We start from the raw sequence: 24,115 nt of genomic DNA on the forward strand, positions 1-24,115 counted from the left end.
AACTTTTGAACTGACAGTGGTTTTGGGGTCTGGAGGATGTGAAACGCGAAGATATATCGAAATTTTCCGGAAGTCGAATCATGGTACCCATTTTACATTTTTTTTTTTTTTTTTGTTTAACCTCCGGGATTGCCGTTAGGTATTGCTTCAGAAGATGAGATGAATAATTTGTAGATTGTGTGAAAGTGTCATGCCTGATCGGGATTCGAACCCGGGACCTCCGGATGAAAGGCCGCGACGCTACCCCTTGCGTCACATAGGTCGGCGTATTACGAACTATACCTAATATGACCTTAATTAGACGAAATCTCGAGATACTGTGAGTGACCTGGCTCTACAGCTTCACCCACTTGACCTTTTAAGTTGAAAATGTAACGTCATCGATACCTGAAAATATAGAAGTAGTCAGATCAAGTTTGGTCAAAATCAGTCCAGTAGTTCTGGAGATATAAGGTTATTTAGAGGCCAACGCCGAATATACGTAGATATGCCGAACATTAATATGCGGAAAATTTCCATCCGGTTTTTTTGGTTCCTTAGGTGTCAAAACGTCAAGATCCGGTGAAAATCGCATATGCCCAAATTGGTCTGATTACAATACTTTTCCTTGTAGAGCTGTATCTCTGATGTAGTGCTATCTAGAGGGGAAAGTAAAATATATAATAAAATCAACTTTAAAAAAAAAAATAAAAACCGGTTTAAAAAAAAATTTTTAGATTGTAACTATTTTGAAGTAGAACAAAATTAAGGACGGCAGTTTTTATAAGATCTGTCTTAAAACGTTTTAATTTAAAGAATTGAAATGTTTTTTTTTTGTGCTGGTTTCTGGAGTTAGTTTCAGATGATTCTATTGTCGTGAAATGTGCATGATTTTTTTTATTATTTATTTTTAATCTATCGTTAAAATACATGTAAAACAAATAAACAAAAATAAATTATTGACGTACGAAATTGTACATTAAAATAAAATAAAATTATGTAAAAATTGAATTTATTGTTTACTTTTGATATTTAACGAAAACATAATATTAAAACAATAAATTTTTCATTTGTCTTTATTAATAAAAAATAGACATTAACGTCCAATCTAACTACAAAAGTTTTCATAATTTTTTCTGAAAAAGTATTTGAAATTAAAACTATCTGGCTAGTTGCTTCGATGTTGTAGACATAGTATACTCGAATTAATCGGGAAGTTATTAAAGTTCTCAAATCTCAAATTTTGATCACATCCGAGGTCGTAAAAATTAATAAATAAAAAGTATAAATAACATCCGATTTTTTTTTGTCTTCCGGATCTTATTTCGGATTTATTTAATCAAAATTTTTATAATAAATTTTCTTTAAAAAAACAACAAAAAACAATCGGTTAAAATAAGCTGATAAAATTTTTAAATAAATTGTGGGTGTGAGTTGGTTGTTTGTGCGTGCGTATGTCTATATAATAATATATGTGTATATATATAAATAAGATTTGTCTATACATATTTTATAATAGGCGAACCCTGGATGCAAATGCTGTACTTCCTGATTATTAATTCAGTAGTGCAGTATTCCAATACAATACTACAGTGCCACGTGACTTTGTAAAAAAAAACTCCCGAAGCCATAAAAATTAAACAGGTAACGTTAAAATTTTAATTTAATATTAAACAAAAGAAGATATTTAAAAATAATTTTTATACATATTAAAAAAATCAAAAAAAATCTAATAAATAAACCAGTTCCTTAATTCTGTGAATAACAGATTACAAAGTAGTAATAGTAGTTCGTTTAATTATTCTTATACAAGATACTTAATTAAGAAAAAAAACTACAATAGAGGAAAGAAATAGGTGAAACGGGAATTTATTATTAATAAAGGGAATTTTAGGATGAAGTACGTTGGCAACATTGTAATCAGCTAGATTCTCGCAACATAGACAATCAGTGTAACTTCAGGTGTCGTTCCCGGTTTTCAATAACACCAAAATCGGACGACATAACCTACTCTTTACATTTCATTAGATTTTTTTTTATCGTTATTTATTCATTTCAATTGTGCTAAATATTTCTTTGTGTTAACATAATGAGATTATTTCGGACTAAAATAATTGTATTTCGTTATTTTAATTTTGTTTAATTATAGGTTTACTTAAAAACAAAGTACAAATACATCGTTAACGAACAGTTAGTAGATTTGTTTATTTGATTAGTTTTCTTGTGTGCCGTCGTATATTTTCCTCGTTTATATTTTACCTTTTTTTTTGGATATTTGTGACTTGTGTTTTAATTATTTTAAGCCTGTATGGATTATTTATAACAAGAAACATCTGTTTAAATCCAACGTTGTTGTTTTTAAAGGTATGTGTTAATTTTTAATTACTTCTTGTTAATTTGTGTACCCTAATAGATTTTCCCTTTTTTTAATTACGAATAACAGAAATTGGTTTTTATATTTTTACGTGTAAAATCTATTCCTTTTTCTATAGACAGAAGATTTTACCTGTTGTAAAAGTTTATAAAATTATATTTTAATAAGTAGTTACAATTTCTTTTTGAATTGTAAAATTTTTTTTGAAAATTTACTTTGTATTTGGACATCATTGATATGTTTTTTAACTGTGAAATTCCTTTTACATGAAATTTATTTGATTCTTTTTATTTAATTTGTTATTTTACACCGTTCTAATCTTTCTTTTGACAGTGACCTGAGGAACAAGATACATTTGTTTTGGTTACTTTCTCTAATAGTAATGATCTTTATTATACATTCAATTTTCCTCTAACGAATATAATATAGGTGTCGATTGTAAACCACTTTATTCATCGCGTTCCGTAATAAGATCGATATGTAATACTTGTTATTTTTGAAGATGAATATGCAGTTTTTGATAGTGACGTAATCGTGTCAGGTTGCTTAAAACTTTTAAATGACACTTAAATATGTACAGTATACTTCCGGTAATTTATGGAATTTTTATTAATTTATAAACGAAAAAATCAATGGGTATTTAAAAATTTTGGAATTTAATTGATAAACAATTTATTGATTGTTTTTTTCTTTAGATTTTATATTTTTATGTAAATAAATCGTTTACCAAAACCCCAAAGAATGTAGGTGAACTCGCATAAGCTACCAGTCGTTCATTAAAGTGTGACAGCCGGTTCATATATGTAACAAATATCCTATAGCCGGAGTCAGTACATATGGTGAAAAGTAGAGTAGTTTTCCGTTGTGTTTTTTTTTTTTATAAAGTTTAATAACACTATGAAAAAGATAAGCGATATGCAGCCCTATTAGTCACACTTTCAGTAAGTTAATCACAAGTTCTGACTGTATATTTAACATCATTACTCTCAGAGAAAGTAAACTGACAAATATCTCTTATACCTAAGAATGCTTCACATCAGTTAACGCTGTTAAAAAAAGACTAAAACGGGAAATTAATATGCCCTTTTCAGCGGAATGCAATAAATTAAGAGCATCTTCCTGCGCTCAGACGGAGAATATGTTACATAATCTAAAAAGTGATGCTACATTTTTAAATATCAGATAAACCTAAATTTTTTCAGCGCCTATTTAATGCGCACTTAAATTTGTAAATATTTACCAAACAGCGCTTCAAATTGTTTTTTCATTGATTTTTTCGCGTACAGCAATATTATGTCATACTCGTTTAATTATTGTTATGCATTAATAATTATATTAACTGCTTAATCATTTTTTTTTAAATTCAAAGATTTATGGTTGAATAATTTAAAACCTGAGCGACCATAAAAATTTTACTATTTTGTTTGTACAAACGGATGCTTTCTTGGTTGTTACAATAAAGGCCTCGAGTATAATTTCCGGTTACTGTCTAAAAAAAAGATGCAAACATAGTCGCCAAATATTTTAATAGTTATTGAGATTTACAAAAACAAGGCTTTTTTTAATTGGCTGTACAGTAAAACGTTTAAATAACCTTCTGATTGGTTAGTCAAATTTTAATCTTTCCAAAATAAGCGAATGTTTTCATATTTTTTTTTAATTTAATTTTTTTATTTATAACTAGTTTAATTATTTGTTTGATAAGTTATAAAGTATAAGGGGAATGGAAATGGTTTATTGATAAGCAGTGACTTAGCGGTACTTTATAAAATCATTTCATTAACGTCGAACGGATTTACATTATTTACACCGTACGAAAATTTCATTAATATAAATTGATAATTTTTATTTAGATTATCTTATGTGTGTGTGTGTGGTGTGTGTGCTTGCGGGCGCGCGTTTATGTATTTATTAACAAAGAGTAAATAATTCTATCTCGAAACCGGGTATTTTCTTTATAAGAAATCACACCACGGGGTTCAAAGAAAGCCTAACTCAAAATTATTAAACGGAAAGGATAATGATCTGATACATCCGTTTAAACGACATTGAAAACAAAATTTTGGCGTAAAAAATTTCGGACTCGACAATCCTAACCTAAAAGGCAGCCATTTAATTTTTTTTACAGCTGATTTCAAACGTGCATCTATAATAAAACCTATTTAATGGTCTCGTATCAAACAAATTATCGTTCCGAGGTAATAACATTACCCAAATTTTAATTTTAAAATTTGTTATTATTGAACTATTATTTAAGAAGTACTGTAGAAAACTGTTGTAACTATCTATGATAAATATTAAACGGTCCCGTTATTTAGGTTATCAAAATAACCAGAAGTATAGATCGAAATATTTTTACTTCAAATGTTTTATTTTTTAATTTCTTTTTGAAAGGATGTCGTTTTTAACGTTTTTACTTTCCTGATATTATAGTTCTAGCATAGCATATCTAGAGATGCTCTGATCTAGATCTATGCTGCAAGAAGGAAAATATGCTAATTTGTCAAATAATGGGATATGGTTTTTTCATATCTTGAAATTTCATGACCCAGGGACCTCCCTAAAAAAAACTGGTGGCGGGGTACTGTACACCCCACGTACATATGGGTGTGTTTTGGCGTATTTGAAGCTTTACAACTTTTTACTGGATGTTCCGAATTTGATTTGAATCTTGTACAGAGACTCGTGTATGTGGGGCAATTTGTTGGTAAAGTTTTGGGTCAATATTCCCTGACGGTAGGAGTAGGTAGTTTTTTCTGGTCAATTTTCTCAAAACTTTGTAAACATAAATACTTTATATCGATTAAGCTCAGTACGTATATGCATGTTTATGTTAAAAAAAAATGACCCCTAAATTTTCCCTTCTCAAAAAATCGAAAAAATCAATCTGCATATTTTTAAACTGATATTTTTATGTTTTCTTAGCATAGTAATAGTGCAAATAAATAAAATAATTTTGGGTCAATATTGAGAGGTATGGAAGCCGATTAAAGTTTAAAAAAGATGTTTTTTTGGAATTCTCCCCTTCAAAAAAACACTTAATTTTTTTAACCAATGGGCCAAAAATCGATATATTTTTAATATCCAATAAGAATTAGGTGGGAATATGCATGTTTCAAAATAGCAGGAAATATTGATATTAACAATAACCCGGTTGGTGAAATAAACCAATAGCACACACTAATATGCTCTTTTATACCGGTCATTTTAAACATTCCCCATATTAACATATTTTACATATTAAAAATATAAGCATTATTGCTTATAATTATAGATATAAATTATAAATATAATAACCAAACTTAACCTACGCTCGCTTTGCTCGCTAACTTCGACTAATTAAGTCATTTATTGATTATTTAAATAATAAATAATTCCAATTATATAAATAATAAGAGTTCCAACCTTCAAATCCTAGTAAAGGCACTTACACTTTTATAAGGATTTGAATACTAGATCTTGGATACCGGTGTTCTTTGATGGTTGGGTTTCAATTAACCACACATCTCAGAAATGGTCGACCTGAGACTGTGCACTTACACTCCTACATATCATCCTTTGAAGTAATATCTGACTGTGATTCCCGCAGGCTAAACGGAAAAAAAATCATTTCCGAGGCGCGAGTGGTAACGTCACGGCCTTTCATTTGGAGGTACCGCGTTCGAATCCCGGTCAGGCATGGCATTTAAAAAAAAAATGCAGCAATAATTACTAAATTTATTATTTAAATATTGAAAACACTACTGTTTATTAGTAAGGTTAGCGAACGAAGCGTAAGTTAAGTTTGGTTAAATTATATTTATAAAACCCACCGGGTTGAAAGCGTCTTCCCAAATCAGCTTATTTGGAAGTCGAGAGTTACAGCGTTCAAGTCCTAGTAAAGTCAGTTATTTTTACATGGATTTGAATACTAGATCGTGGACACCGGTGTTCTTTGGTGGTTGGGTTTCAATTAACCACACATCTCTGGAGTGGTCGAACTGAGACTGTACAAGACTACACTTCATTTACACTCATACATATCATCCTCTGAAGTATTATCTGAACTGTAATTATCGGAAGTTAAACAGGAAAAAGAAAGAAAGATTATATTTATAAAATAAATATAAATGGTTGTATGAATGGTTATATCTGGTTGTTGGGTTATTTCTCCAACCTGGTTATTGTTAATATCAATATTTCTTGCTATTTTCTATTAAATCCAGATGAAATAATTGCAAACTTTCGGTTGGGGGGAGGGGGAGGATTGAAAAACTGCCAGTTTTGATGTTTTATTTTGAAAAATTCATATTCCCACCTAATTCTTACTGGATATTAAAAATACATCGATTATTGGCCGATTGATTAAAATATTTTTTTGGGAGGGGGTGAATTGCGAAAATCGAGCAGAAACTAGGGAAGCGAAATCCTTCTCTAACTGACATTCTGTAATAAAGCGTTTCTGAACCTATGTTTATACGACATTTCTTCTATACATTTATTATTAGAACATGTCCAGAAAGTTTACTATATTTTTCGTGAATCACTATGCATAAATTACGTATCTACTTGCTGAAAATTTATTATTCTACACTCTCTATTGTAGCTTTTCCAATAATTTTGTTGTAATATTATTTAGAAAAAATTAATGCAGTAAATTGCTTTTGAAAATACATCAACTATAGAGTCTATTAATATCAGAGGTAAGTAATACATAGAAGCATGATATATATATATATATATATATATATGTGTGTTGTTTTCTCCAACCAGTTTTTCAGTTACTGCCGGGTCTGGGTTTGTGTGAGTGTGTATAGGCAAATGCAATTACCGCTACTGGCTTGCCCAGGACTGACGTAGCTGCAACGTAAATGTCAATATACCGTTAAACACGTAGTCTGGAACAGACTCAGGTTGACCACTCCTGAGACGTGTAGTTAACGGAAACCCAACCACCAAAGAACACCGGTATCCACTGTCTAACATTCAAATCCGTATGAAATCAACTGCCTTTACAAGACTGGAACCTTAGAACTTTCGACTTCGAATTTTTGCAATGACGAGTTTAACCACTAAATTAACCCGGCGGGGTATTTATATATATATAACTTACTCTTTGTTATATACATATGTTTAGTGTAACAGATCCATAAAGCGTTAGGAACACATTCCATAAAAAGCGGTTTGCCTTTGTAAAAAATAGATAAATAATGAACGGAACAAAAATGCACTCTGTTATATGTCAGGTGTCGCCGAGTTGTTTTATATATATAAGAAAGAAGACAGTTTATCAGCCTGACCCTTCAGAGTTTCCTTTTTTTTGTGTCGGTTTGATCTGATCTTTCCTGTTTCTCATTATGTTTGGAATGTTATTGTAAAGAGGGGATGTAAGACTCATTCTCTCGCTCTCTCTCTCTCTCTCTCTCTCTCTATATATATATATATATATATATACTTGTTATAATTAAAATTTGCTGTAAATATAATAAATTCTCCTTTTAAAATACCGATAGAAAAAATAATGAAATTGAAATTGCAAAATATTTTTTTAAAGTTTTTATTAATATCCAATATTAATATTTATTAATTAATATTTTTGCATTAATACAGGCAAATAATAATATCATATCTAGACCAAAAAATAAAATATATATCCGCACTATTTTTTGCCGTATATCTCAGGATTGGCGGAACCAATTTTCTTCAGATTTCCCTTATATATTTCTATACATAGGGCTGTAATATTATTTTTTTTAAAATTCGTTAAGGGGGATATCGCGAAAAATCCAGTTTCTATTTTCTTCAAAGGAATTTTAGAAAAAAAATTTATGAAAGCAAATTTATTACCTTCACTGCAGATATAAATAATAATAATAAAAAAAAATTATAATAATCAACAAACTGGGAGCACCCATGGCCGGCATCTAAAAAAAATTAAATAAACAAGGGAAGGGTTGTGACAAAAATCCTTTTAATGGGAATTGAAAAACAAAAATCTCAAAATAAAAAATTTCGAGCTGTATTAATCTACCAAAATGGCAGACGTTTACTATTTTTCACATTTAATTTCAAAATTGGTTTACAGTGAATCCTAATTAGTAGTCTCTTATCAAAAAATAGATCGTTTTGTGGTGATTTTTTTCTGGTAAAGTTTAACTTTCCTATTTTTAACTGATGAAAATTTATTTAAGTAAAACCTTTTATATATATACATTTTTTGTTCTCGATAAACAACGAAAACTACTGAATTAGTCATTCCGAAATTTTAACTGTAGATCTCATATGACTCTCGGAATGTCTACCTCGGCTCAAACCTCATCAATCTCACTACGAAATTAATTGTGAAAAAACCGTATAAAAGAATAACCCAGAATTTTATTTTATAATTTACTGTCGTCTATCGATTATATATATATCTATATATATATATATATAGATTTCAAATGTTTAAACAGATCATTGTCTATATCAATAACGACTTTTTAACAAAGTTATGCGATTTACCAAATTTAATGTCGTTGCCTATAAAAGATTAATTTGTATTATTATCGTAATATATGTAAAAAAAAAAAATTAGTTTGATAATACAATGAAAGAGTTTGTCGTCTATTTATATATATTCAACAAAGCTTTGATGGTTTGAGGAATATTGAATATCGATGTCAAGTTCTTGAAGACAGTTATTATGTGTCTCACTAAATTTAATGCCATTGCATAAACTGCCCTCGAGAACTCAACCTCGCGCAAGCAAAGTAGCACTCGGTAGATTTCATAAGAAAGTTACCTATTCTAATGTATACCATGATTCGACTTCCGGAAAATTTCGACATATCTTCGCGTTTCACATCCCCCAGACCCCAAAACCACTATCAGTTCAAAAGTTTATATATATATATATATATATATATATATATATATATATATATATATATATATATATATTTCACTTTCCTGTGGACACAATAACTGCGGTAATTTTGCGTCAACTACTTTCAAATTGATACGTAAAATATAACGACCGAAAAACTCGGTCGAGTTCGTTAATGGGCAAAATCGGACCATGGTGGTGATAATGGGGGGACTTTGTCGTTTTTGAAAAAGCAAAATATCGTTATAACTTTCCTATTAAGTAAAATTTAAAGTTCCTACTATTCTTTGTGTAAGGGGCCTAAATCTTATCTAAGTAAAGTGTTTTGATGTCACCGAGCACTGGCCCAAGGGATGGAAAAAATGGGATTTCGAAGACGAAAAAATCACACCTTCTAAATAGGCACTGTATCGAATCGGTTTATAGTGGTCGTTAGTCCTCTAAACATTATCTAAAACTTTTGTCTGAAACAATTTTTAATATGACCAACCTTTACGTCAAAGTACGACCAAAATATTGCTGCAGTTATAAGATGAGGCTTGTCGTTTGCTAAACACGTGAAACTTTTTTTCACATACAACCATTGTCGTATTGAGTAAATTTGAAGTTTTTCTTAACTTTAAGGTGGATATCTTTTTTATCCCCTACTTGGCACCGGTAAAAATCTACCTCCGCCTTCCGACGGGCCGAAAGGAATTTTTAATATCCTGAACTAAAAATTTTCATTAGGGTAAGCCACACACTTAATTGGCATAGATTCAACTTACAATTCGGTATTAATATTTTCATAACTCCTAGGTCGGCGAGGTAACTGATAGGAAGAAGGAATTCTATGGCTACCAGAATTTATGACCGTAGACAACATGAATCTATCCCAGAGTTAAAAGACATAAGAGTTCAGAGAAACTGGGTTCAAAATCGAGTTAAACTTTTAAGAAATATGATAGGTCTTAAATCAGCATTTAATTATCAGACTGAGATTTGGAAAATATTTTAATAGGTAACATGATTAAAATATCCCACCATGGCGATGGCAAAAAAATGGAATGATGAAATTCCTGGATTTTACTACAGTGTTGGAAACAAAGTTGTTCTTGAACAACTTGAACTTCCTTTGATTTCCTTAAAAATTTGATTCCTTACGGAAATATTTTATTTTACCTTATTAATTGTGAGTAGCGATAACTCAAGCCCACAAATAATTATAAAAAAAAAACTATTTCCCGTTTTTGATGTTTTATACTCATACAGCGGTCGGTGAAGCCGCGATGGGGATTGTAGTACTTAAAGAAAACCCACCGGGTTGGTATAGTGGTGAAAGCGTCTTCCCGAATCAGTTGATTTGGAAATCGAAAGTTCCAGCGTTCAAGTCTTAGTAAAGGCAGTTATTTTTATACGGATTTGAATACTATATTGTGGATACCGGTGTTCTTCGGTGGTTGGGTTTCAATTAACAACACATTTGAGGAATGGTCGAACTGAGACTGTACAAAACTACACTTCATTTACACACAGATATCATCCTCTGAAGTAATACCTGAATGGTAATTCCCGAAGGCTAAACAGGAAAAGAAAGTACTTAAAGAAAACAAGAAAAGATTTAAATTATTAAATAACACGGTTTTAAAATTATAAATAAAACAAATTATGATAATATTTCGCATTTGGTCGTTCCGTATACTATGTAGGAATATATATATATATAATTTTTTTTTTTTGTAGTACATAGTAACAAATACATCATAAAAAAAGTAATTATATGATACATTGCGATAACGTTATATTACATTTAAAATTAACTAATCTTATATAAACAGCGTGTAACTTGTCTGTATTTGACAGGAAGGGAGTGTGTTATTATATTCACCCCTGCTATAAAACCACTACGCTGCAACAGGTGGAATCTCAAGCAGGTGTGTAAAGAGATATTTATTTCAACAACTTTCCAACAACCTAAAATATCATTATTTTAACTTAATATACAATATATAGTTTTGATTAGATTATATTTTTATTATTTTTTTGCATAATATATGAGTTTGTTAAAGTCATTTAATATAAAAAGAAGCTCGACCTTGAAAGATTAGTAATTATAAATATATGAGATGTTCATTTCTTTTTTTTTTAAATAAAAATTGTCTCATCGATGTTTGGATTATTTCTTGATTATTATATTTTAAAGACTTCACCGTTGAAATATAATAATAAAAATTTGTGGTGTTTGAAATGTAAGAAGTTTTATTATAATTTATTAGGATATTCAATTTCTTTTTCAATTAACAAACTAAATTTTTCATTTTTCTTTGATTGACACTAATTTATTAGTCATTGAATAATCGTAATTAAGTTAATGAATAAGTAAGTGTTAAATAAGTCGTCAAGTAATCGTGTAAACATTGAAGGTAAGGTTCTATTATGTGTAATTTTCTTAGGTTATAAATAATTATTAAATGAATCTTTGTGTTTTTTTATTAGGGAAACTTGTTAGCATCCGTCTCAACTGATTAATTTAAGAACTGATGGTGACCTTAACACAGCTATGCGCTAAGGAGGCACCTATCTTTAGTACATTTACTTTATTTTTTAAATAATTAACGGTAATAAATAATAAAGCATAAATTTAAGTTTTTTTGTTAGTCTCTTAAACTGTGTTTTTTGTTTTTAGATTTTTTTTTTTTTAAGAATTTAATGTTAATTTTTAAGAATTAAAATTTTTTAATGAAAATTCATTTAACGCTACGTTTAATTAATTAAATTAGTTTAAATGTAGTAGTAATTAAAAACAAAATTAAGGATACTGTGATTTTAATTAACTTAAGATAAATTTTGTAAATTAGTTTATTAATGTTAATTTTATATTTTTCAGTTATCATAGTGTTACTGTATATTGTAAAAACATTCTTTTTTGTATATGTATTATGGAATAAAGAATTATTATTGTTATTAAATTTTTTGGATGGAAAAGGCTCTGCCATCGAGATCCGTAAAATAAAGTTATTAACTATTTACCTATTCCTCTTTACATCTTGCTTTGTTTCACTATATAGTCTTAAACTCTCATATTTGGGCTTCTTGAGAAATCAAACGATCTATAAACTATTAATAGAATATTTATATTTACGTCATACCGGATTTTTTTTTTTTTTTTTTTAGTTTGAAGTTAAATACAATTTACGCTGCAAATACTTATATTATCTATCTATCTCTAATATTTATTATTATAATATATTTTTTATATAAATTTTTATTTCCTTTTTCAGGGAAAACCGGTTTTGGCGGATATCGTTAGATATTATCGTATATATTCAGAAAATTATTATTTTTTTTTTAATTTTAGATTTAACCTTAATTAAAAATGATAATAAAAAATAATATTTTGTAGGCACATTAAATATTAATAAATTGCTAATCAGGAATTTTTTTTTAATGGGAACTTTAATTCTATTCTCGTATGTACGGGGACTTTTATGCAATTTATAAATATTTTTAATCACATATTTTCCACTTTTTGTCTCATTCATATTAACAATTATTTTAATTTAAAAAAAATTCTGATATTTATTCAAAATAATGTTATTATTCGTGTTCGATTAGAATTATTGAAGATAAACCTTTGTTTTGGTTAGTAGTAGTATTTTAAAAGATGAATTCTTGTTCAGGGGCATTAGAATGAGTGGTGTTGATTAGCTGTTGTCTTTCCATGCGGTAAGTTGATAATTCGATTCCCAATCACGTCATTTATAAAAAAAAAAAAAAAAAAAAATTGCTTATCGATAATTTTCCCCGCTACAATAATGTTTTTGGTTTTTTATTAACACTCCCTAGTATTGTAAATATTCTTTTCCCTGTTTAGACTTCGGGAATCACCGTCAGGTATTACTTCAGAGGATGAATGAGGACGATATGTGTGAGCGTAAATGAAGTATAGTCTTGTACAGTCTCAGGTCGACCACTCCTGAGAAGTGTGGTTAATTGAAACTCAACGACCAAAGAATGTCTTCCAGTGCCCAAGGTGGGAGGAAGACAGGATGATAATTAGGACGCGGTTGGGAGAGGTTACCGCAGATAATATAGTGGAGATAATGCTTCATGGTGAGCGGAACTAATCAGTAGTCAGTAAGGTAATAGGGAACATCATCCGAAAGAAGACCCTGGAAGATCGGTGAGGGGTATTAGCATTAAGGCAGGGAGGACAGCCCCGTTCAGGGTGGGACCTCCTGAACCTTCAATGATTAACGGGAAAACCTGGGGTCCTTTTAGGTGGCGAAAAGAAAGACCGAGACCCGGTCTGGGGCCCCGGTAGGGGACCCCGGATTAGAGACAGGCGCTCATTAAAAGACAGAGACCCAGCCACTGGGGGTTGCTATCAGGAACGTCATAGCCGGGTTTGGCATGGCCTCTCAGGGGAATAGATGCAACTAACACCCTCAAGGCCGTATATTCAAATCCGTATAAAAGTAACTGCCTTTACTAGGATTTGAACGTTGGAACTCTTGACTTCGAAATCAGCTGATTTGCGAAAACGCTTTCACCACTAGATCAACCCGGTCGGTTGGTATGGTAAATCTATGGGAATAAGCTACTACTTCTGTAATTACTCAAAAACAGATCACCTGCGTACGAGCTGAGAGCCCAAACTTTTGCTAAATATCTTGAGATTTAAGAAATATCATACGATACGGAACTATGAGCTTTATTTAAATCATTAGTTTCTAATTTTAATCTTAAATTTTAGAGTAAGATATAAAGGAATTGTGTATTTTTAATGAAAAAAAAAATGTATTAACAAAGAAAATAAATGTGTAATTTTAAAATATAATTTCTTCTATTTTTACTTTCCCGGGGAATATAATTAGAATAGCTACATTAAAGGGGAAAGTATGAACGATGTATTGTGTTTCATGCATATCTTTAAGTACTAGAGTCCATCTAGACTAAAAACACACACGTTTGTGTGTATCTAAGTGAGTACGTAAGTACATATACGAGGTCTGTAAATAAAGTACTGAGATTGGTTACGGAAAAGTTTTAATTTACAATCCAATTACACATGGACTCTATCAAATCCGAAATAATTCCCTTGGGAAGACACGCAATGCCTCAATTGGTTTTCCCACTCTTCATAGTAGTGTTGGAACTCAGAAACCGGAATATCCTTCAGACGGTCGGTTACATTTTTTTTTATGTTTTCTACTCTTCCAAAACGGTGTCCTTTAAGGTATTTTTTTAAAGTAGGAAACAGGAAAAAGCCTCAGGGACTCAAGTCAGGTGAATAAGGTGGTTGAGGAACTACAGGAATGTTTTTCTTTGCCAAAAACTCTTTAATCGGAAGTGGAGTGTGACAAGGTGCATTTTCATGATGCAATATCCAGTTGTCTTTGATGGCTGGTCTCGCGCGAGCAACTCTTTTCCGCAATCTTTCAAGAATTTCTCGGTAAACATATTGATCTGCAGTTTATCCTGTAGGCAAAAACTCTTTATGGACAATACCATTACTATCGAAGAACAGATTACCGTGGTTTTGATTTGCTCATTTTTGCTTTTGTGAGACGTGGTGAGTTTGAAGTGTGCCACTCCTTGCTCTGGCGTTTTGTTTCTGGGTTGTACCAAGTATCCAAGATTCATCACCAGTAATAACTTTTTTTTTAGAAAATCAGGATCGGTTTCAATTCGCCCAAAAAGACTGAGCACACAAAACTTAAATGCACAACGTTGATCATAATTAGTATCACTCATTTTCATAACGCACAACAAAAACTCGTTTTACGAAAAGTTTGTTTACGTCTCACGTAGCAACAATGGACTAAAAATATTAATACCTAATATAAATTATCTGTTCATATAACCAAATGTTTACTAGTAACTTTACAGCGTTGTAACTTTGGCTGTGGTTCATTGCTTTTGGCCTTTTTGAATTTTCGGTCAATCCTAGATTGACCGAAACAATTTTATTCAAATTTGGCTAAAATATTTCTATACATGAGGAATTGATCGTATTAATTTTTTTTTTCAAATTTGTGAAGGGAGTGGGGGATGTCTTGAAAAAACCAATTTCGATTTTTTTCACAGGCATTTTAGAGAAAACTTTATTAAAGAAAATTTGTTACGTACCGTACAATTCATATATACGAGAGATTATCTCTAAAGTAAAGACCGTCTCATTGTAACAAAAAATCATTCTGAAAACTTTATAAATATTTTTTATTTCTCTTAAACTACATACCTTATACTACTTCTCTACATAATCGTCACATGAATTAAGACATTTATCGGTGCGATACACCAGCTTCAATGTACCATCGTCGTATTCTTCTGGCGCTAGTCCATTTAGCCTCTGATTAACAGCATTTTTAAGTTCATTGTCACCCACAAATTGCTTACCGCTCAAAAATTCTTTCGATTTCCCAAATAAAAAGTAATGATAAGGAGCTAAGTCCGTACTACATGGTGGGTGGTCGTAAATTACCGATCTAAATTTTCTCAGTAAATCACGTGTCGGACCCGCAACATGTGGACGTGCATTATCGTAGAGCAGGACGACGCCGTCGGTCAGTCGTCCACGTCGCCGATTTTGAATGGCGCGCCGTAATTTATATAGAGTTTTGCAGTAGGCTTCTGCATTTACAGTCGTTCCATGCGGCATGAGATCAATCAGCAGCTGCTTTCCAAACCGATCCCAAAAGATTGTGGCCATCAGTTTGCGCCCAAATAGCTGTGCCTTGACCTTTGTCAATCTGCTTGGTGTTTGAGGATGACGTCATTCACTTCACTGCCGTTTTCTCACGCGAGTAATACGAAATCCACGTTTCATCGCCGGTAATAATTGAATTAAGAAACTCATGATTTTTCCTGCGAAGCGCATCAAAAATTCCAAAGCTGATCGGATTTTTTGAGACGTCTAGTTAAGACGTGCGGCACCCGACGTGCACAAACCATTTCTGAAACCTAAACGGTCATGAACAATGCGACCGATAACAGCTCTTGAAACATTAGGAGAAGAAAGGTCAGGTCGGATATCGTTGAGCGACGATCTTTTCTGATTTCATCATCGACGCGTTTCAACAAGTTCTCGGTGATTATCGAGTTCCTCCCCGAACGTTCTTCATCATTCACATTAATTCTATTATTTCTATACCTTTCACACCATTTTCGGACGATTCTTTCATTCATTACATTATCACCGTATACATCGACCGACTGCCTATGAATTTCAGCCGGCTTAACGTTTCGATGGTTTAAAATAAACGTATGACTCCACGTATTTCAGAGTCGGCGGCAACATCGATTTTCCTATTCATTTTATTACGTAATTACTCCCACGTAATCAAAGATACTACAACGCGACAACTTACAGACAACAATGCACATTACTGGCGTGACCATGAACGTCAAGTTCGCCAACCTTAAGGAGAGAAATTTCCCAGCGGTCTTTATTTTAGAGATATCCCTCGTAAATAATTCAAAAAAACCTTTTTTCAAAAACTCAACTCCCACTTTAAAATTGAAATACATGTTTTTGTTCTGCCTTACTTCGGTTTAAAGATTCTTCAAAACGTTTTTTAAAGTTTATACTTCATATATAGAGTTATCAAGAAATATCTGTACAATTTTTTTAAAATTATAGCTCCGCGAATCTAAAATGCAGATAAGGTTTTTGATTTAGAGAAACTTTACTTATGTATGAATGAATATTCTTTGAAAGTTTTCTTAAAATTTATTCTTCACCGCTTTTTCTTAAAATATATATTATGTTTTTTGGCTCTAACTCTTTAATTTTTTTTTTGTATTTTCCTTATCACTCAAGGACTACTAAAATAAAAATAAATTTTTTACCTATATTCTTTTCCAGATCGAAAATGAGATTGATTTTTTTCATTACTTTCGTAAAAGTTATACGTTATTTTTTCAATAATTTGAACAATTCTCTTTTAAATAAGATGAAATTATAAAATAAAAGTAAGACCTTTAATTTTTGAAGTTTTTGAATGAAAAACAAGGTATTGTAACGTCGTGCTGCACTGTGCCAGCTTATTTTAAAACTTGTTCAGTATATTTATTGTTATAAAAAACTCGGAATAAAAATATATGTCGTTTAACTCTATAAGAGGTTTGGTTAGGATAGTTAGACAGTCAAATATGAAGTGTTAAATCAAGAGTTCATTAAACCGTCAGACTAAGCGAATTGAATGTATAATGAAATCTCCAAAGAGTCTCGAATACAAATTTTATACTTCCAAATTAAAAAAAAAAAATGACATCATTTATCTACAAGTTCATGCTTCACAGTGAGGTAAACAAATTATATGAATTATCGTTCCGCTAAAATTATATCATTATATTTCTTACTATTTCACTATCATAGTGGTATAATTACCAGAAAAAAAACTGAACTATATTCATAGTAACATGATTGTATATAGAAGTAACATATCAGCTTTACAGCTCAAAATGAAATGTATGACGTCATACCTTTTATGTAAGATAAGTGTTTAAAGGGTACGTACATTATATGAATCATTGTTTTCCAACAAATGTTTTCCTGCTTTAACAGGCAATAAAGTTGTATAAAAACGTCACTAACTATGTTTATTTGTTTGAAGAATTTTTAATCACCTAAAACAAAAATTTTACAATGTCTGATAAAAAAATTGCTTACAATAATTTTTGGGCGAAATTTATTGTTTTGACACCTTAAACGCATTAACGCAGTTGTTTTCATCCAGTTTCGAACAATAAACTATTCATAAATCAATCCTTTTTACTTCCTTGTATTATGATCGCGAAAAATTTCGGTTTTTTTAGATTTCAACGGAAATATGCATTTTGACCATCCGTGAATCAATTTTGACTAATTTCGGCGTGACGTCTATACGTACGTATGTATATCTCGCATAACTCAAACTAGATTAGCCGTAGGATGTTGAAATTTTGGATTTAGGACTTTTATAATATCTAGTTGTGCACCTTCTCTTTTGATTGCAATCGACTGAACCAAATAAATCCAAAAAAGTTCAAAATCCAAAGAAATTGGATTTTGAACTTTTTCTTAACTGCAGTAGTAATCACTCATTGAGAACTTTTCAACGATATATCATAAATGGTACTTATTTTCATTGGTTCAAGAATTATAGCCAAGTAAAACTTTAATTAATGAAATATTTGGATCTTACAAGGGACATCCATTTGAATCCGACTTCATCTTTTTTTAAAACTTTTTTTTAAATTTAAATATATTGATTTATTAATAATTATTAACCTCTGTTTGTAAAGCCACCCGGTTTGTCTAGTGGTGAACGCGGCCTCCGAAATCAGCAGATTTGCAAGTCGAATGTTCCAGCGTTCAAGTCCTAGTAAAGTCATTTATTTTTATACGGATTTGAATACTAGATCGTGGATACCGGTGTTCTTCGCTGGTTTGGTTTCAATTAACCACACATCTGAGGAACGGTCGAACTGAGACTGTACAAGACTACACTTCATTTACACTCGTACTCATTCATACTCTGATGTATTGTCTGAACGGTAATTACCGGAGGATAAACAGGAAAAAACCTCTGATTATAAAAAAAAAAACAAATTACAATAAATTATAATTCAATAATAATAATAAAAAATGTGTATATGTAATTTAATAGGCGTACAAGGAAGTCATGTCCACATCAGATATTTTTAATTAATAAAAAAGCTTGGTCAACTTTACTAATGATATTTATATATGATATACTATTTATATCAGTATCGATTACATATTTCTCTAATCTGGACAATATTTTTCAATTTTTAATTTGTAAAATCAAATTATTATTATTTTTTGTATTTCTTGTTAGAAAAATTTATCCGTACACGTTCATAAATATGATTTTTTGTTTTCGAAAACTCACTTTTTTATATGAAAAAAAAAAAAAATTTCTGAATTTGTTCACCCAAATATTGTCTTTGATTAATAACCGTAAATAAAGTGGTGCTATTCAATAACGATTGAATCTTTTGACTGTCAAAAGTTTTTTCGAATTGTTATAGATTTTCCAATGATTTCACGGTAAAAACGATTGTATGTGTGCTGTTCAATTGTTTTATTTGCTTTATAATTTTAACATATGTAAAGCACTGGAGGTACAAAATTCATTTAGCATAAGAGCTTTCTCTAAAAGTAATGGTGCTTATCATTTATTCCTTGTTATGCTACACTTTTACTGCTGAATATCAGTGTATTTCAATAGGTTTAGTATGTTGATATACAACTGCAGATTCGGTCGGTGAAGAAATAATAATTCTTAGTGAGCCTGGCACGTGATGTTTTTATTCCTTCGAAATATATGAATATGACAATTGTTATAAGTATCTTTGTTTGATTCTGATAGCCTAGACTGTTAATAGTTATGCGCATAATATATGTACAACTTAAGGGAATTTTATTGAAGTATTTTTGAAATAAAGTTTTACGCGGTATAAACAGACAAATAATCGGAGATAAATTTTTGAGACTGCTAATAGGACGTTGAAAGAGGAGTTAGTGAACCGCAATATTGCATCATAGGTAGCAAGAAGCCTGTTGCCCGTCTTGAAATAAAATCCCATTCTGAGGTTCAAGTAAGCTTTTTAAATTTTGATTAATTCGTGTGTATATTTGGATAAATAACACGGGATTGGCCGGGCTAAAAATCTTCAAATTTGGTATGGTAATTTTTTAAAAAAATATATGATATTGGTATTATTAAAGCGTCGAATGGGAAATTTAAAGGATTGATGAATAGAACGAGTTGGACGAAGATTGTACTAAATGAAAATTTTATTCTCATGAATTTTTTATGCTTTAGAAAGAATTTTTCAAAATTCAAAAATAATTTTTTATTCGAAATTTATTTATTTTTTTCAAACGTTTACACATTTTGTTTATAAGTTGGTTTTAATGTCTGTGTTTCTATTTGCTATTTTTATAAAATAATATTTTTTTTTTGTAATGTATATGTTTGAAAGTATATGTTTGGAGTGTCGCTTTATATGGAAGTGAAACTTTGACGATCGGAGTATCTGAGAAGAAAAGATTAGAACCTTTTGAAATGCGGTGCTATAGGAGAATGTTAAAAATCAGACGGGTGGATAAAGTGACAAATGAAGAGGTATTGCGGCAAATAGATGAAGAAAGAAGCATTTGGAAAAATATAGTTAAAAGAAGAGACAGACTTATAGGCCACATACTAAGGCATCCTGGAATAGTCGCTTTAATACTGGAGGGACAAGTAGAAGAAAAAAATTGTGCAGACAGGCAACGTATCGAATATGTAAAATAAATTTTTAGGGATGTTGGATGTAGGAGGTATACCGAAATGAAACGACTAGCACTAGATAGGGAATCTTGTAGAGCTGCATCAAACCAGTCAAATGACGGAAGACAAAAAAAAAAAAAATTTGTAATGTAGAAAATTTTGTTTGTTTAATACCTAGTTAAAATCTGCCATAATTTGATGTTTTATTTTTAACAAATTTTGGAATTCTTATGTTAGTGTTTAGTTTCTACGGACTTTATTCCGAATAAAATTCTCTACAATTTTTGTTAAAAATTTTTTTTTTGTATTTATTACCCATTTAATAAAGTTATTCTACGCCAAAAACAAAAATAGTATGTTTTTCGACCCTAGTCTTTTGTCCACCTCATTTCATCTTTTTTACCCCATATTTCTCGAAAAATTTTTTTTTTCATTTTTTTAGGTCATATATCATCATATAAAACCACTCTCCATTAATCTGGGTCTGAATAATTACAGCCAAGCTTAATTTTACCAAAGGCGCAGAAATCAGGGCGAAATATTTCGCCAGCCGATACTTTCTAAGGAAGTGTTTCGGAACCTATGTATTATACGAACTGTTTTCTTTATTTTCACCAGTTGAACACGTCCTGAAATTTGTTAAATTCTTCGAAAGTCAATCCGTATATACACTACACAACCCTTCGTTTGCTGTTTTTACGTAATTGTTATAAAATTTTTCGTTATTTTGCTTTTGAAATGTTTCATTGGTTTTGCATTAGTTTAATCAATTATTTGCTGTAATTTGTATTTATCGCGTACTATTTGTTCTAAAGTTTGTTTGTTTAAAGTCTGTTTGTTTCTACCGGAAACTTACGGATGAAAGGTCGAGACGCTAACAAACCACCAGTTAATAATGATTAATTATTACAAACTAATATTTGGTTGTTTAAAAATCTTAATTAGTTCATAAGGAGTTATTTATAAATTAAAAAAAAATTATACAAGCTTATTATTATTATTATTATTATAAATATTAATCGAATAATAGTAATAAAAATTTTTCCTAAAAATAAAAAAATTGCTAGTGTTATAATTGTGTAGTTGTATATACAATTTACACATTGTATTTCCTCTTTATTGTGGAATTAATAAATACTAATATAAGCGGTGCGGGAAATCTAACCTGGTGACCTTCAATTCTATGTTTTATTTATTCATACGTACATATACCCTATTATTAAATATATATATATATATATATATATATATATATATATATATATATATATATATATATATATTACTATTGCTTTTACTTCTATAGCAGTTATACACTTCCTCTTTTAAAAAGAATTCATTACGAAAATATTATTCACAATTAAAGGAAATGAAATCAGGCAAAAATAATTTAATTATTCAAAAAGAATAAAAAACAACAATTGAAAGCTTTTTTTCTTATATTAAGATATATTTATATATAGAAAAATAATTTGATTTTTTTAAAAAATAACTAAATGATAAGATTGGTCATTTTTATTTCCTTATTTGTATATTATAAAATATTTAAAACGAATTTAATGTAAAATCTATTTTTAAAATTTTAAAAGAAACAAAGAAATATCAATTCTTTTTTATGTTTTTTCCTACAACATTTTATACAGGATATCATTTGAATCTTTAATCTTTAAGTAGTAGACTGCATTTATTATAGTAATATCTTATTATAGTTGTATTTATGTAATTGTGCTATTAACCAAATTAAATAAGTCATCTAGATTACCGATTGAAATTTCATCCTTTTTTTTATGTACTGTTAATAAAAAGAAATTAATAATGTTTTTAATATGAATAGTAATAATGTTAGTTATACGTCACACTTGTTTACCTCGTTCATTTTCTTCATACTAAAGTTACATAAAATTTAGATTCGGGTAGTATATTTATATTATGAGAGATAACAATGCCTGCTTTACCTCAGGTTTACTTTTTTATACAACCATCGGATAAGAAATCGGAGTTTCTGGATGCGCTTATAGATATCTCTCCCTCTACCTAACTGCACGAAAGATCTGTAACGTAAATGGGTCTCTATATCTTCAATACTATTCCGTTGAGTTTCTTACCAAATATCGCGTAATACAATCGGGAAGTAAAGAATCAAATATAAAAGAAAAAAAGTGGTTTATAAGAAAGGAGTAATGTAACTTAAGAAATGTAGCGAAATATAACAACATATAACTTCGTCTACAGGAGTAGTACTTTAAGGGTCCTTTTTGGCGCTATATAACACCCATATTTCCTAAGAATCATTATTGATAATCGATCTTACGTCAACAACTCAAATATAAACACAATAAATTGCTTATCATTTACTCTTTTATCATTATCATTGCTTGATATTGGATTACTATTATTAGCGTAGTTTACCTGCGATGTATACCCTAGCTATTATTTATTTGTATATGTGTATATATATATATATATATATATATATATATATCTTAAATAATTCTAACATAAAATCTATTTTTGAGCGAAAAAATAAAGAATTGAACAAAAAGCGTAAAATAAAAAAATAATTCATTCCAGAGAGCTTTTCATGTTTGATGATGATGTCACTTCAAATAGTTTCTTTTTATTCGAGTATTTTTGTTAAGGCTCAGGTTTCTTCCTTTTCACCTTTTTTAAAGACACCCTTTTTTCATACGGTTTTTTTTTAGGGTTATTCGTATTTTAAATAAAAATAAAAAATCTGATGTGGACACCACATGACTTCCTTGTACGCCTGTTAAATTACATATACACATTTTTTTTAAATGAAAAGTACATAAAATTTTATTTCATTAATAACTTGTGCTATTCTTTTATTATTTTTTTTCTATTGTTATTACTGAATTATTATTTATTGTAATTTTTTTTTTTACAATCAGAGGTTAAGAATTATTCATAAATCAATATATTTATATTAAAAAAAAAAATTAAAAAAGTGGAGATGAAATCTGATTCGAACCGATGTGCCTTCCCCTGCAAGATCCAAATATTTTATTAATTAAACTTTTATTTGGCAATAACTCTGGAACCAATGAAAATAAGTGAAAGCTCTCAGTGAGGGCTTACTGCTGCAATTAAGAAAACGTCCAAAATTCACATCTTTTGGAATTTTGCACACTTTTAGTCTAGTTGATTGCAGTCAAAAGAGGAGGTGCACAACTAGATGTTAAAACAGTCTTAAATCCAAAATTTCAACATCCTACTAATTTCAAAATCGTTTTTGAGTTATGGGAGATGCATACAAATGTACAGACGTTATGCCGAAACTAGTCAAAATGGATTCAGGGATGGTCAAAATGTATATTTCCGTTGAAATCTACAAACCGAAATTTTTTGTGATTACAATACTTTCTTTACTTCGTACAAAGAAGTGAAAAACTAAAATAAATTTTTTTGTATTACGTAAAATAATATCGATTTTTTTTAATTTTCCTAATGTGCACGTTGTAATCTGTTCAACTAGTAAACAATAAGTAACGGCTCATTGAAATGAGGATGATATGTATATGTAAATGAGATGTAGTCTTGTACGGATTTAGGCCGATTATTCCTGAGAGGTGTGGTTAATTGAACGCCAACCACCAAAGTGCATCGTTATCCGTTGCCTAGTATTCA

General features: G+C 30.0%; 1 protein-coding gene across 1 annotated transcript in view; it reads left to right on the forward strand.

The window, feature by feature from the left end:
• Positions 1-1,955: 1,955 nt before the first annotated feature.
• LOC142332270 (ets DNA-binding protein pokkuri-like) overlaps positions 1,956-24,115 on the forward strand; it is a 186,755-nt gene continuing 164,595 nt past the window's right edge. Inside the window, exon 1 of the mRNA XM_075378597.1 lies at positions 1,956-2,343. The gene's annotated coding sequence lies outside the window, so the exon portion shown is untranslated. The remainder of the gene's footprint in view (positions 2,344-24,115) is intronic.

Source organism: Lycorma delicatula, chromosome 11 (genome assembly GCF_047948215.1).
Source record: "Lycorma delicatula isolate Av1 chromosome 11, ASM4794821v1, whole genome shotgun sequence".
Lineage (NCBI taxonomy): Eukaryota > Metazoa > Arthropoda > Insecta > Hemiptera > Fulgoridae > Lycorma > Lycorma delicatula.